Source organism: Struthio camelus, chromosome 11, assembly GCF_040807025.1.
Source record: "Struthio camelus isolate bStrCam1 chromosome 11, bStrCam1.hap1, whole genome shotgun sequence".
NCBI classification, from domain to species: domain Eukaryota; kingdom Metazoa; phylum Chordata; class Aves; order Struthioniformes; family Struthionidae; genus Struthio; species Struthio camelus.
The window spans coordinates 13,394,397-13,408,817 of record NC_090952.1 but is presented as its reverse complement, the minus strand read 5'-3'; the positions used below and the strand labels follow the sequence as shown (position 1 = coordinate 13,408,817).

At 53.7% G+C, this 14,421-nt stretch overlaps 1 long non-coding RNA gene across 1 annotated transcript; it reads left to right on the top strand.

Moving 5' to 3' along the window:
* Window positions 1-7,496: 7,496 nt before the first annotated feature.
* On the top strand, window positions 7,497-13,396 carry LOC104142196 (uncharacterized). The gene is made up of 5 exons (XR_693669.2): window positions 7,497-8,500; window positions 8,603-8,835; window positions 9,424-9,682; window positions 9,899-9,992; window positions 11,307-13,396. It is a non-coding gene; the product is annotated as an uncharacterized lncRNA (long non-coding RNA).
* Window positions 13,397-14,421: the final 1,025 nt, after the last annotated feature.

Genomic DNA, 14,421 nt, shown 5'->3' with positions numbered 1-14,421 from the left:
GGTGTAAGAGCGAGGCTTTTCCCGTGCCTGCCTGGTGTTCCTGAGGCTCGCAAGCCGAGCTCCTCAGCGGTCCCTCGCCTCTCCCGGCATCGTGACAGCGGCAGTTGGCTTTTGCTTAGACCTTGGCTCGGCGAGGAGGTTGTGACCCTCTCCTCAGAGGTGTGAGTCTCGTCAGAGCCTCTGCCGCCTCCCTGCTGGGTTTGTCTGCTTAGGGCCCTGCTCGAAGATGTTCGTGGATGCCGGTGCGGGCTGCTTGTGGCTCGGTGCTTTGCCTTGCCGTTGTCCCCGCTGAAAGAACAGATTTCTTTGCTGCTCCATGGGCTTAGCCTAAAATCAGTGGCCCGCCTGGCACTCTCCTTGCGCTCCAGCCCGGCACCGGGATCGGCGGGAGTGTTCTCTCCTGGCTTTACCTGGATGCTCTTGGAAGATGCTGACTTTTTTTTTTCCATATTGGTGGCGGAGGACCTCAGCTTGGCCTGTAGCAGAGGCACAGGTCCCTGTTGAAGGCCTAACTGGGGGAGCAGAGCTGAGTTCCTGTGGGTACCGGGAGCTTTTTTACTTTTGGGGTGCCTTTGTGTCTTACTGGGCATGAAACATGATATCTTTATAATTTCTCTGCATGAGCTTAGAGAGATGATGATGAGAGCAGTTTATGCATGACAGGTAGTACGTGGCTGAAGAAATAAATCTGCTCCTTTGCTCAGCAGCAGTGTACTAGAGAGCAGGGAGGTGATTCATGTAGTTAGTGTCAATTTACGGATGGAGAAGCAGAGGCTTGGAGGAGTGGTGTGCCTTCCCCCAGGGCACCTGTGGGCCCGCCAGAGAGGCTGGCTGCCAAACCTCGGGAAGCCCCACGGTGGTATAAAATCCTCCCCTTCCTCCTGCGGTCGGAGGGGCGAGTGCGCCCTCCTCGGAAACACAGCGTTAGGATGTGGTTGCGCCAACAGCATAAACCAATGCCAAGCTGAGCCCTGCTGCTTGGCCGTGCACTGCGTCTCTGCAGCGGTTGCCCTGCTCCTGCCCCCTCGTGTGCACTGAGGGGAGGGTGGGCTGTCCCAAAAAGCATCCCGAGGGGCCGCTGAGCTATTGGGCTCCAAGGACCCAGAGCCATTCCAAATGCTGCCCTGGTCCTGGCTCCTGCAGCCCTGGTGCCACCAGCGCCTCTGGCTCCCTTTCCCACACCCCATCTGCTCCAGGCACCCAGCTCTGTGCGGTGGCTGGGCTCTCCTCCTGCGTGGGGCCCTTCCCTGGGATGGCCCCACGGCAGGAGTTGGGTAAGGGACACAGAGATGATGCTTGCCCTCCTGTGGGGCAGCCAGCCAGGGCAGGTCTGCGGGTGGTGGGACCTGGTGGGCCCAGGTCTCACCTCAGGGCCTCTGGACACCAGCAGCCACATGCCTTCATCTCTATCAGCAGGGATCTCCTGGGCTTATTTTGCTTAACTCTCCTTCCCCCCCCCCCCCCCAAAAGAGCAACCCTGGTGACACCTGTGACCTGAATGCCAGGAGACAGAGGCCCAAGTCACAGTCATGAAACAAGGAGGTCTTTTCTCCTAATGGTTTCAGAGGTCTCTCTCTCCAATTTCCACAGGCAACAGAGGAGAGTTAAACTGCACAATGACCCCCGGTCGTGTATTTAACAATCCCAGTGACTATATACGTATATATGTATATACACGTGAAGTGCCAGGCATGCTGCAGGCTGTTATTTACGATGCCTGCTGTCTGGAAGGACAATACTCCTAATAACCTCTCCTGTCAGCGCTGGCAAAGCTTTTGTGTGCTGTGAAAGGAGCCTAGATTATTAGATGTGCATGATTTTAAGCAGAATAAGTGAAGTTAGGCGTTAGAGCCCCAAATCTTGCTCTGCTTTAAGATGTCTTTCAGCAGCACCGCCAGCTCAGCAGGGTGTTAGCACCCAGCAAGAGCCCCAGGGTTGCCCCGCTGGTCCTCAGCCACCTTTGGAAGCTGCTCGGACGGGATGGACCGGGCACTCGGCAGCGCCCGGGCTTACCTCTCGGCTGTGGACGGGAGTGCTCTGGGCCACCTCCTCCAAAACCAGGTTTCCTCTGCCTCAGAGCACCAGTTCAGCCCCCAAGGCTTTGCTGGGGGCACGCTGCAAACTCAGCAGCTCCTGCTTGCAGCATCTCCCTTGTCCTCAACCCCAAAGAGAGGCTAAAGCCTCAGTCAATAATAAGCTTATAAGCAGTAAATCTTGGTAATGAGAAAAACAGAAGACAGCATCTGCTCAACATGATGTTACTGTATATGGTCTGGTAAACAGCTACAGGAGCTAGCTGTCCGTTATTGCAGGGGTTACAGCTGAAAAAGCCAAATTTCCCCACAGGATGGGCAGGTTTCACCCCCTCATCCCTTCTGAGCCACTGCTGAATTCCTGGTAAAATCCCAGGGCGCTCGGGGAGAAGCAGCCCTGTGTCAGCAGGGTTTGGTGCTGGCCTACGGCTCGCCTTTACACGGAGTCTGAATAGCAAAGCTAACGACAGGCTGTCGGCCCCGCGTGCGCCGAGCCCGAGATGGGAGACGAGGCAGAGACGGCGCGGCGGGTCCGTGTGCCCCCTCCGACGCCTCCGCTGGACGGCTGCGCTGAAAGACTTATACCCTTCAGAGGGTGGTCAATAGGCAAATGAGAGCAAGGGGGAAAAGTGGAGGGGAAAAAACGTTTCTTGCTTATCGTATCTTCAAAGATGCTGAGCTGAGCTGGGCTGACAGGTGCGTGGGGGTAACTGGGTCGCGCACAGGATGGACCGGGGCAGCACTGGCGGGAAGGGGAAGGCGCTCAGTCCTCATCCTGAGCCCGTCCAGACCGATCGAGGGGATCCCAACGTGCCCTCGTGGGTAGGGAGGTGGCCGCAGGGAGCACGCGGGATGACGGCTGGGCTGCAGGCAGTCCTGGCTCTGCTCAAATTGCTGCGAGTCCGGTTTGCAAAATGGGGGGGGAGAAGGAGGAGAGAGTTCAGGGGAAGGAATCTGCATATGGTGTGTAAGGCTTTTATGAATTGGGTCTTTAATAATTTACATTACCAGTTTAATACTTTGAATACAAATTATCTTGCCCATATGCTGTGCTGACAAACATAAAAATGGAGTAATCAAAGCTGTAATAGCACTACAGCAAAAAGACATAAAATGCCACTAGAAGGCTTAGGATAAATTATTATCAGCACAGACTAGCTGTATGGCTCCCTGGTGCCAATGGATGCATTGCAATTTCTTCCTCAGACTTTGCATTTGGGTTCGAGGTCTGATGCAGTACCAGGAGCAAGGCAAAAAAAAAAAAAAAAAAAGTCACGGAAATTCTGCAAGATGGGCAGTGTTTAACAGAGAGCAGAGGGAAGGAGAAGGCTCAGACCTGTTTGATAAACACTGCAATTTAAATCCTGCTCTGGCATTACATGGCCTGCGAAGAAAATATAGCCCTCTGCTCGGAGGCAGCCCCTTCTCCCTCCCGCGCGGCTATTTGCATGCGTTAGAAACCGCAGTGTTGGCTTGCCACCTTGAGGCAGCTGCCGCGCACTGCACGCCGTCGCTGCGCGCTGCTGCGCGCCCCGGTGCTGGGCTGCCGCCCGCTCGGCGCAGCCTGCGGCCCTCGCCTGGCCGCCCCGCCGGGAGGGGCCTGGCTGCGGCTGCGGCGTCGCTCCGTGGAAGGCGCCGGTTCCGCCTCGTGGCCCCTTCGCGTTGCTCTCTCCCCTCTAAGGCCTGCGCTCGGAGGGGCTGGAGGAGGCAGAGGGAGGGTAACGTGGCCCCGGCCCGTCAGCCCTCCCTCCCTCGCCGTGCAAGCGGGGCTGGGAGCTTGCGGAGGCCGCCGGGGAGCTGGTGGCTTGGTTTTGGCAGCCTGGCGCCGTTTCTGCGCGTATCTGCTGCCGCGCTGGACGTCCAGAGGGCACGGGGCCGCGCGGCAGAACAAGCAGGGCTTGCAGAGCGGAGCTGCGGGCAGAAGCGGCCGTCCGTAGGCCTACGGAGAGCGGGTGCGGTGGCTTGGGGCAAAGTCTCCGTTTCCAAATACGAATCTGTTTGGTGGCCTATCATGAGGCTGCCCCCCCCCCCCCCCCGCACACTAATCTTTCTCAGAAAGAGCCGTTTTAAGACTCACGTTTGTGTACACCGAGTTTCTTGGCTATCAAGGTTATGCCACGCGGTGGTCGTCCATCCCCGCGCTCCTAATACGACTGGTGAAAAATGAGGCTTCTTCCCAAAGACATCATTCGCGACGGAGGGAGCGGCGCTCTCCCGGGAAGCAGGGGGCCGCCGTGGTCGCGGCGCCTGTCCCAACGGGCCGAGGGGCGCCGCGAGACGCGTTTTGCCTGGCCGAGCCGCCGGCGCCCAGACCCACGCGAATCGGGCGCAGGAGCGTTTTCCTCCCTCTGCCGCCGCAGAGCCCCGCGGCCGCTCCGCGCGCCCGGCGGGAGAGAGGCGGCGCGGAGCCGGCCGCGGCCTCCGGGCAGGCGCCGCGACGAGGGTCCCTTCCGTCCCTAGCCCTTCTGGAAACTAAAGCCCTGCTGAGCGTTTTGCGCTGCAAATAAATTGAATGGATCAAGACCACAATGAGAAATATCCCCCTCCTCATCCAGAGGGGGATTTTCAGCATAAAAGGTTTTATATGACTCATAAACTATAACATTTATTTCTGCACGTGAGGTAAATATTTCCCCGTCTGAATGCCTAAGCAATGCAATTTTGTTTGAAGTCTCCATTTGTTTAAGTCTGCAGCTGACAATAATTCACCTGTTTTTTCTTCCCATGATTCCCCAAACAATTGCGTAAGCCAAAATCGAGCGAACTCAGCTTCTGCTGTTTGTCACTTGTCAGCTCCATGCCTCAGACATGCTCAAATGAGCTTTGTCTTGGCGTTTATGTTTGGGGCACTTCCTAATCTCTAGCTGTTGGTAAATGGCCCCATGTCTTCCTTTTTAGAGGAAGAAATACAGCGTACCTGCATATAGCCACTGCCAGGGCAGGCAGGGAAGAGAGACATAACTTAATTTAACTCCAGATAAATCATGATTTCACACCGATCTGCCTGCCACAGGCAGCTGAGAGGCCCATCTCCTTGGCACTGGAACAATACTTGTCACTCAATGTCCCAAAGAGACCTGCTCGCGAGCAGAGATCATAAATGAATGAAAAGACGCCTGGAGTTGTAAACATCATCAATCTGGAGAAAACAAACGCCCCAGAAAGCTGATCTCAGGTGAGGGGTTTTTGCACCAGAAATCCAAGGCAGCGTTTCCCTCTGCAGGGCGTGTGACATGCCCACAAATTTTACAGATCTCCAACTTCAGCAACTCGCCAGTCCTCTTGCAATCAAAAGCTCTCAGCCCTCATCTCTCCTCGCACGAGGAGGGGGCTCAGGTCCCGCTGGCTTTTGGAGGCTAATAAACCCCTGTGCGATGCCCCGGTGCCCTCCAGGCAGGGGTGAGGATTGGCTGTGCCTTCTCTCCTGCAGACTGCTCCTTTCCGGGAGTTACGTCCCTCCTCTCGCGCTCGTGGCTGTGCTAACTCTGATGCTTTTTCTGCTGGGGGTTTCTCTGCCTTTGTGGTGCCTTTCAGCTCTTGCAGGAGACACAGAGAACGCTGAACTTTGCCTTGCTGCTCCTGTGAGGAGGAGCTGTTTCCAGATGTTTTGCTTAAAGATGATCAGTGGATGCACCTTCAGCATCCAGAGCTGTGATCTTTCCTGGCCTGTGTTTGTGAAGGACCTGCCGGGGTTTTCTCACCAGCTTTGCAGGTCCTGGCAGAGCCGCCAATCTGCAGATTGGCGGCTCTGCCACCGGAGCCGAGGCCCGCAATAGCGTTACTGTGCTGATCAGTGCTTGCTTCTCCGTCCACTCAAACTAACACTGGCCTCAGTAACGCCCTTTTCCTGCCTCCGATGGCGCTCAGCCGAGGAGGTCGGGAAGGCTCTGCGGGTGCCGTCTGGCTCCTTCGTTCCCCGTTTCACGTTTGGCTCCTTGGGCCCTGCTTGCTCACGCTGCCCGCAGGTGGGTCGGGTGAAGAGACAACTGTCTAGAAGTTAAGGCATTAGGCTCCGACTCAAATTTGGTTCCCTGTCCTGCCACTGACCATCCCTGTGACTGCTGAAGGTGCTGCATCTCCCTTGCCCGCCTATGAGCAACGTTAGCGCTGCCCGCTCCCTCCTGTCGCTGTACTTTGTAACGTGTCCACCACATTGAACAGAAAAAAGTTCTACAACTTGTGTCCACAACTGCACTTTTTCTGCTGCTTTTGTGGTACAACAGCACTGGGACTCTCCTTAGAGGCACCAGCTGGGCTGCTCTGGAGATCGACTTTAATAATCTCCTGACAGCTTCTCCTGTGGCTCTGGAAAGCCTGAGGAAACTCATTTCCAGCCTTCCCCACGGAGGGAAGGTAAAGAGCAAAGCCCCCGCAGCCCTCGCTGGGGCCCGGGCGTGGGAGCTGTGCCCCCTGCGGGCTATGTGCTAGCGCTTGGCAGAGGCAGAAGGTCCCCGCGTCCTGGCACGTCGCCTCAGGGATGCCGGGTGCCGGCGGAGCAGATGGAGAGCCTCTCGCTACGGTCACGGCAGGGCGTTGGCAGTGATGGAGCCCAGCTTTGCTTTTCAGCTTTTTTGGTACCCGCGTACCTTCACTGGCTTTGGCAGAGTCGCTGCTGATTCACGTCAGTGTAAAACGAAATTCGGAGCAGGCCCCAGGTCCGCTCCCCGGTGCTGCTGCCGTCCTGCGGAGTGGTTAATCCAGCCCCGCAGGGGTCGCGTCCCGCGGGCGGCTCTGCTCCCCTCGGTGCCGCGGGCTGCGGCGGCGCTGCCTCTGTTCCCCAGCTCTCCGCGCGCGGCCATGACGCGCCCGTGTCAAAGCCCGCGCGGTGTATTTCCATGCTAACACGCACGGGCAGTTTCTTTTTCTGTCTGCCTCTTCCTTCCTTTTTCTATTTCTCTTTTTATAAAGGAACCTGCATCCAAGGTCACTGTATAGTGATGGTGATATTATTGTAAGCAGTTATTTCTATTTCAATAGCTCCGCAAGGCAGAGATCAGAGTCCCACTGGGTTAAATGCAGCACATACTATAACAAAAAGAGAGTCTCTGTGCCAAACAACTTACAGTCTTCTCCTTAATGTAAGGAATATAAAATTAAGATTACCATAGCAACATCTCACATTGCATGTGTATATATGGCTGATAAATCATGTCTATGCACATACATGTGTGTATATTTATATAAACAAGCACATGTAAAACATATATAAAAAAACTTTAAATATCTCTGACAACTGTTTTCATTGTTGAATTTATATTTAATTTAAAGTTCCCTATCTGTATGTTAAATTAACAGGCTTGTGTACATTTAAAACAAAATGTAAAAGTTCATAATTTACTTTAAAACTCCAAGCGTGCTTTCTCTAGCTGGATTGTAGGCAAACGGAGTGAGCCTGAGTTAGGCAATTCCCTTTTTCCTCTTCTTCCTGTCTCTTTCCTCTAAAGTTAATAGTCAACTTTAAGTAAAATATTATGTTAGTTATAAACCACAGGTCTCACTTCTCGTTGTTCGCGTAAAACCTGAGACTAGCAATGTCTGTAGAAAGAGAAGAGCGCACCTAGAACTGAGGGAACAGAATTAAACACAGCAGGGGACAAAAGGCACTTGGAATTCAGTGTTACTTGAATTCCCCAAAAAGCAGAAGAAATTTGAGCACAATTTTCATCTTGTGATGAAGGCAAATGGAGTTACTGACGAACGAGACTGTTAACGTTGCTGGATCAGAGGAACTATCCTTTGCTTACATACAATCAGGTACAAGGAGAAAAACAGGCATCAAACTGTGCTAAAGATATCTGAAGAATATCGCTCTCCTGGAATGAATGAAACATCTGAGGGACACCTATTGCTCGTGAAAAGCAAGGGAAACTTGTGGATCGTGAGTAACAGATTTGAGACTGCTGAGTTTAACATACACAGTTGGAGGGCTGGTGGATTCGCTGTTTTGAGACCAGACTGTAATGGAGATCTGAGAACCAAAACTGAAAACGTCTGCTGGCAGAGCTTGACTTAGAAGCCAAAAAGCATGGTGAATTTGTCAGGCTGCTGCTTTCTGATGCCTCTAAATTAACAATATTAAATAAACAGAAATTAATCACCAGTAGCTCTGCTTGCAGATCCTAGAAGGAAAATAAGGCAGTCTGGTTGAGGTGGGTGCTTGTAAGTGAACTGGAAATCTATCTTTCCTGAAGAATCCCTTCATTGACTGAACAGGGACCAACCTGAAGACAAAAGAGATATCATGGCCTTCTTCCACAAAAGGAAGGGGCCGTGGATTTGCCCTACTGGCAGGAACCAGCAGTTGGATTGGGCTCGTGGGCTGTAGACCTGTTCCCCGGGCACCCAGGGCCCAAGCTTGGGAGGAGCTGGCAAGTCTGGCAGGAAAAGGGCTCAGAAGAGGCTACCCCATGCCATGGTCTGCAAGGGCAGAAGAGAGCAGCTCCAAGACGGATGGTTAAAATGCTCAGGTACTTTCTTATTTTTTATTTTTGGAGCGGGCAAACATCAGGGAGACATGACTTCTTGTGAGATTCAGCTGAAATTTAAACACCCTTGTCTTTTCTGGTTAGGCGAGTGAGCGGCTGCTGGCAGTGTGAAACCCCCATCTCTCTTCTTGCTTGCACAGAGGTGCTTGCTGGTGTGTGCTTGTTTACCAGTCACCGTACTAAAGGTTTGATGTATAAACTCAGCCCTCAAATTGCGATCACTCACTGCTTAAGAATACCACAGCTGTTTGCGGCAAGTTGGATGTATGTTGAAGCATCTGGTGAAGTCAAAGCCTTTGGTGGGAGCACACTGAAAGGTGGGAGTCGTTTTCTTTTTCCCGACCAGTGCCAAATTTCACAGGCCTGGTCTGACACCTAGGAGGCTCCAGCTCCTGTAGCGTAAACCCTTTCTCCACCACAAAAAGGAATGCAAGTAGGACCCTGTGGCTGTTGAGGGTGATGACAATGGCAAAGTCCCTTTGGTGGCTGGGACCAGGTCAGTGAAGGGAGTTGAAAAACCTGCGTGTTTATCTTCTTCTGTGGAAATTTTTGGAGGGGTACGTATTGCTAATAGGCAACAAAGCAATAGCCTGATAGCAGCTAATCTGTTCACAAGGGGGAAAAATCATGGCTTTGATGTCAGCTTGCTGTAACCCCTCCGTTAACTTCTGTTCCTCCCAGGGCTCTGGGATGAGGCTGCAAACGGCCGTGCTTCCACCAAGGCAGGCTATGGCGCAGGTGCTCGTCTCCTCCTGCTCCTCAGTGCTGCTGCATTAATGATGATCACCATCACACACTATGCTATTTGTTTCTCTTGACCTCTGTGTTTCCATCAGCTGTTTTTAAGTAAGTCTGTCACTAAGAATGCAATCAGCTCCCGTGTACTCCTATTTATGCTTTCACAGGGCAATTTGTACAGGGCTGCAGAGCTCTCCTCTCCTAATCGACAGGAAAAAGCAACGCATTTCATAAGAGGAAACCTTTCCAATGACTGCTGGATTTGAGCTTGCTATTTCCCATAATAAGGATGAAGCAAAACAGGATCTTGCTAATGGCTGTGGATAACTGGGCCCCTATTACTGCAAGCACAGAGGTGCTGCTCAGTGCGTAACGAAGAGCTCAGTGTCCTGAGCAAAGCATGCCAACGCCATCCTCCTGCGCTGGGTGAGTAGTGGTGGCTTGTGGGGAGGGGTTTACTGCTGCACGTGTGTAAAGTTTGCAGGAGCCACAGCTCAGCCCCTGGGCTGCTGAGCTGTGGGAGCATCAGTGAACTGTTGCAATTTCAGCCTTACCCAGGTCCAGGGGCTCCTCAAAGGTTTGTCAGCCGGAGGGAAGGTCTGCTTAAGCAAAGAAAGTCCCCACATTTATTTTCTTTCTCAGGATATTTATTTCTCCCCTTGCGCAAGAAAAACATGGCAATCTCAGCCTTCCCTTTGGAAATCAATGGCCAACAGAAAAGGACTGAATTTGACAGGTGAGTGGCATAAACTGTGAGTTTCCCCTACAATAAAGGTGCATCCGGCCAGGTAAACCGGGCGCAAGCCAGCTCAGGGGGCTGCAGCCACAGGTGGATCAGCCACCATGGCTCTGCTAGGCTTACGCTACCCCCCAGCCCTGGTAGAAGTAGCTAAGGTTTAACGCTGGGCAGAATAGGAATAATGTTTGCAGGCGTGCGTGTGATCCGGGTGGACTGCCATACAAATCGAGGAGAGGGGGAATGGGGAGGGCAAAGTGCCCAAAGCATCTCAGCAGCTTCCCTGTCTTGTGCCAGGCATAGCAGCTGCTCCGGCCAGGCTAACGGGAAGGGGCTGCAGGTTTTTAGCCGCCTCAGGGACTCTCTCCTTGGGCAGTTAACTATCAGCAGAGAGGTTTTGCTGCAGGCTCGCTTGGTGGGGGAAGCTGTCACTGCTGGGGTTTGCCGTTCTCACCTTCTTGTGAAGACATAAATACTCCTTTTTATTGGGGTTGAAGCACATGTTTCTTGATACTTATGGGTGCTGGTTGGGAGCAGAGCGAAAATCCAGATGGCAAACCTTTAAGAGTTACTGAGAGCAGAACTGAGTCTTTAGTTGCTGAAAGACCCAGCAGGAAAGTGAGTGTCTGGGGGAGGGACATGGGGTCCCCCTGCAGTCTTTGCTCAGATAAGTGTCCCCAGCTTCAAGTGGAGTCAGTCCTTCCAGGTCAAGTCTGAAAAGTGAATCTGGAGCTAAAATGAGATCCTTACCCAAGCCAATCTCCCTCCTTCCACATTTCACAACTCTGCTCTGCTTCTCTAGACCGCTTCTTTCTGAAAATGAAGCAGAGCAGAGTGTGATGGCACCCCAGGAGGGCTCGCTCCACCAGCAAGGCAGGAGAGCTCTTCTGGCCTCTTCACTAACCCCTCTGAGCTCTGCAAAAATGCTTCCCAAATACAGACTGAGGTAAACTGAGTAAGAGCCTGGTGTGCCCAAAAGATGGGCCTGGCTCCTCTTGTGGATCCCAAAGTGGGATTGGGGCCAGGAGAAGCAGGGGGAGAAGAGGGAGGTGAGGGGCTGTGAGAGACCCCAGGACGCCGATGTGACCTGCTCCGCCTCCCGGCTGGAGCAGAGGGTCTGGCTGCCGGGAGCAGTGGGATTCCTGTCGAGCGTGATGGCTCCAGGCAAAAAGGAGAGGGGAGAAGCAGCAACTGAAGGAGAACTGGCTTTCAGGAAGGAAAGAGCAGGCAGTGGTTGTTGTTTTCTGAGAAAAAAAGGGACTAGATGAGGAATCTGAATGGAGAAAAATCCTAAGCGCGCTCTTTTTCTTCCAGCCACCCCAGGAGGTCTCCCTCCTGCAGGGAAGGGCACGGCGGGTGCTCCCGGCCGGCTCCAGCCGCCCGCCCTGAGGAGCCCCTTTGGTTCAGCCTCTGCTGTTGAACAGCTCTGTGGATGTGCCAGGGAGAAGCGGAGAGGTTTGTCTTTTGCTCTAACTGAAGGCAGATCCTGCAGACAAGTAAGACAGTGTCCTGCAGACACTGTCTTTCCTCCCCAGGGAGGCTGCCATGTTCCAGCTCTCCTTTCTTTCCGCTTCGATTCATTGCCCTGCTGACAAGCACTGAACTAGCAGCACCTTAAGCAACTTTTCCATTGTTGGGCAATTTAGGAGGAAAACTATTTTCTTCCTCAAAAGTTAGAGCATTTCAACTCCCTTCAGAGCTGTTAGCCACAAAATGTGTCAGTTCGGTCTTCCCGGCTTACCGCAATGGGGTAAAACAGTTTTGGCCTCACCTGAGTTTCTCTTCTGAGCATGGACGGGCTAGTTTGGGGGCTTTGATGGGAGGCAGCAACCGGCAGCGAGCAGCACGACGGCGCCGGAGCTCCCGGCTCGCTGTGACAAACCCCACCAGCCAGCTTATTAATATCTTCTTCCTTCAGTGTGATCATGACTTGGGCAGAGTCTTGTGTCTGTTGATCATCTATCATCTAAACAGCCCAGTTAATTTGGCAGAGCAACAAAACTGCTTTCACTGGGAGCAAGGCTCTGTGATCTGGGATTTTTTTGGTGGGGGGTGGGGAAGGGAGTCAATCAGGCTATTTAAAAAACAAAACAAAACATTTCAGTCTAGCAACCGGTGACTTGCAGTTCTACAGTTGTCATAATGTGGGTTGTTACTCTTGTACCTGCTTTGTGTGGACATACATGCTTGCACCTAATTTTTTTATGACGCTTTAGCTACAAAGTAGAAAAATCATAACTTGCTTTCTGCCATTACAAGACCATGTGATCCCTTTAAATGCCAAATAAAATAAAACATCCCCTCTGTATTTCCTAGGTGGTGGGGAGTGGGAGGTGCTTTGAATTCAAGTGAGTAGAGATGCTTAGCTGGGGGTGTGCGTGCGTGCATGTGCGTCCTTGTTGTTTGGCTTGAATTCGGCGCTCAGAGGGAAATGGGTCCTGATGGAGATGTTGGGCTGGTGGGACCAGGGTGTAGCAGGCTGCTCCTTTCAGGTTGTGTCCCTGCTCTCGCCGTGGCCGGGCTGCAGGCTACGGCTGGGCGCTGCGTTGGGTTGGGATGAGCTGCCCCCGGCTGCCGCGGGGCTCAGGCCAACAGCAAGAGCTAACGTAACGCCCCGACGTTCCCTCGCTGGGACAGCCGGTCCCCGCGGTCGCAGACAGCTGAGTTCACGTCAGTGAAAATATTGCAGGAAAGAGCTTGGTTTTCTTCACACGTGTTGAAAGTGCTTGAGTTGTTTGCTAGAAGAGCCTGTACAAATCACACGCGTAATTCAGCCGCTGCCGTACAAACCTTCCCTTCAGCAGAAGCTTCTTTGGAAAGCGCGAGCTGATCGCAGCAAACTTTGACCCAAATGTGCCGCAGCCCGGAGCCCCAAACGGCAGGTTTTAAACTTTTGCCGTCACTTCCTTCTGAGATGCAGAGTGAATCTAGGTCACCCTGCTTGTTTGTTTTTAATGAGGCTAACTCTGATTTCGTTCATGTTGTGTCCTCGAGTTTGAGAGGGAAAAAACCAGAGATTTGGAACGGCAAATTAGCCTCAAAGTCATTCTTTTTAAATCACACACATCTCTGCGCAAGGAAGTGGTTTGATGTTTCGTTCCAAGGCAACGTTGGCAGTGTCATTTAATATTCAAAGTACAGAAGGAATACAAAATTTCCCCTTTTTCCCTTTTCACTGAGATTTTAGTGTTAAGCTGTTGAGCTGAATGAACAGGCCTGTGTCTAGGGCTTCTTCAGTGATTAACAAAAAGGCCAATTCTGGGCGAGCGAACTGTGCGCTCTGCCTGAGGCTGGTACGTCAGTTAAAGGGAAGCGGCTGAACACGAGGGTATTAGTTTGTCTCGAGCTTCTCGGCGAGCGCGATGGCGTAAATAGATGCGTTTGTTTGCTGATCTCTCTCTTGTGGCGGCTGTTCAGAGCAGGCGGTTGTTATTCGTCCGCTTATCGCGGGCGCAGCGAGCGGCCTTTCCCAAGGCCGGGCTTCTCTTGCAGCGCGCGCTGTGCCGCCCTGCGATACGTAGCCGTCCAGGGCCAACGAGGCAGGGAGAAGTCGAGGAGGGGAGCAACGCTGCTGTGAACGTGCGCCTAGAGAGCTGCAGGCGTATAGAGGCGATTCCCTGTCCCCGCTGGAGTCTCGCGCCGCGGCCCCGCTCGGGGGCGCGCGTTGTTTCCGGGGGGCCCGTCCCCAGGAAGGGCAGGGGCGGGAGCGCGCCGTGCCTCGTTCGGCGCCCCACGGCGAAGTGACAGAGCGAGCAGAAACACCGGGCCGCGAGGCCCCGGGGGCTCTCGGCGTCTCCGGGCGTGCGGGCAGGGCGGCGAGATGTGCCCGGCTGAGCCGCGGCCGTCAAGACCTGGTGCGGGGAGGGGGCTGCGTAAAACGTGCCGGTGGGACACCCCGCGGGGAGGCGAAGCCGTCGCCGAGCCCTCGGGCAGCCGCGGCGGCCCAGAGCCGCCGCGCCGGTTGGGCAAGACAAAACTGCGCCGTGGGGGAGCCGCGCGCGGGGCGAACAGAAGAGACTGCAAAATGATTTATTAGCCCCGTCCTGCATCTGCTTATGGGCCTGCTCGAAAGGCCATTGCTGGAGTCAAAAGCCCCGCTTGTGGAGAAATTACACCTTTTATTGCCTGCTGTTCTCGCCAGAAGTGAATATGAGTACTCAGCAGCCCTGGTGCGGTGGGAGGGCAGGAGTCGGCCTCGTGCAGCATCTGTGCGCTGTGCGTGTGGGTGCAGGGCTCGGGGCAGGCACTTCGCGGGGACACGGGCAAGGGAGCGGGCTGAGCAGGTGTGGTCTGGGACCCCTGCAAAGGTTAGGAATAGCGTCTTCATGCAGCAAAATTACCTTTGCAGCTCCCTGGGAGATATTTGCATCGTGCAAACAGCTGCGCCCCATGGTCCTGCCTGTTGCCCGTTCTGCAGGGCAGGAGGTAC